This window comes from Fulmarus glacialis, unplaced genomic scaffold (genome assembly GCF_000690835.1).
Source record: "Fulmarus glacialis isolate BGI_N327 unplaced genomic scaffold, ASM69083v1 scaffold10766, whole genome shotgun sequence".
In the NCBI taxonomy this organism is placed as follows: domain Eukaryota; kingdom Metazoa; phylum Chordata; class Aves; order Procellariiformes; family Procellariidae; genus Fulmarus; species Fulmarus glacialis.
The window spans coordinates 926-1,301 of record NW_009218770.1 but is presented as its reverse complement, the minus strand read 5'-3'; positions in this window follow the sequence as shown (position 1 = coordinate 1,301).

The window sequence follows — 376 nt, the reverse complement described above, 5'->3', positions numbered from 1 at the left end:
GGGGGGGGGGAGGGAGAAACAGAGCTGAAGTCTGATAGAATCTTAGTTATATGAGTTTTCTGTTGCAACAGTTAAGCGGCAACCCAGTGATTAATTTTAAAAAAATTAGTTTTTTTTTTTCTAGAATGAATGCCTTCTATTGACTACAACTGTACAAAACACCCTGCTGCAATCCTTTGGCATTTTTTATTCATATAGTGCATTTCTAGGAAGGGTTTAAAGGTTATTTGCATCTTAATGTGTCCAAGGTCCATGTTTTTCAGTTACAAGTGTGGAAGAGGTACGGAAGAGGTACTGAAGGCATCCTAGTTACGTCCCTGCCGTTACCAATGAGAAACCCAGGTTTTGTCATGTAACTCAAACTTTTGTTAATTGG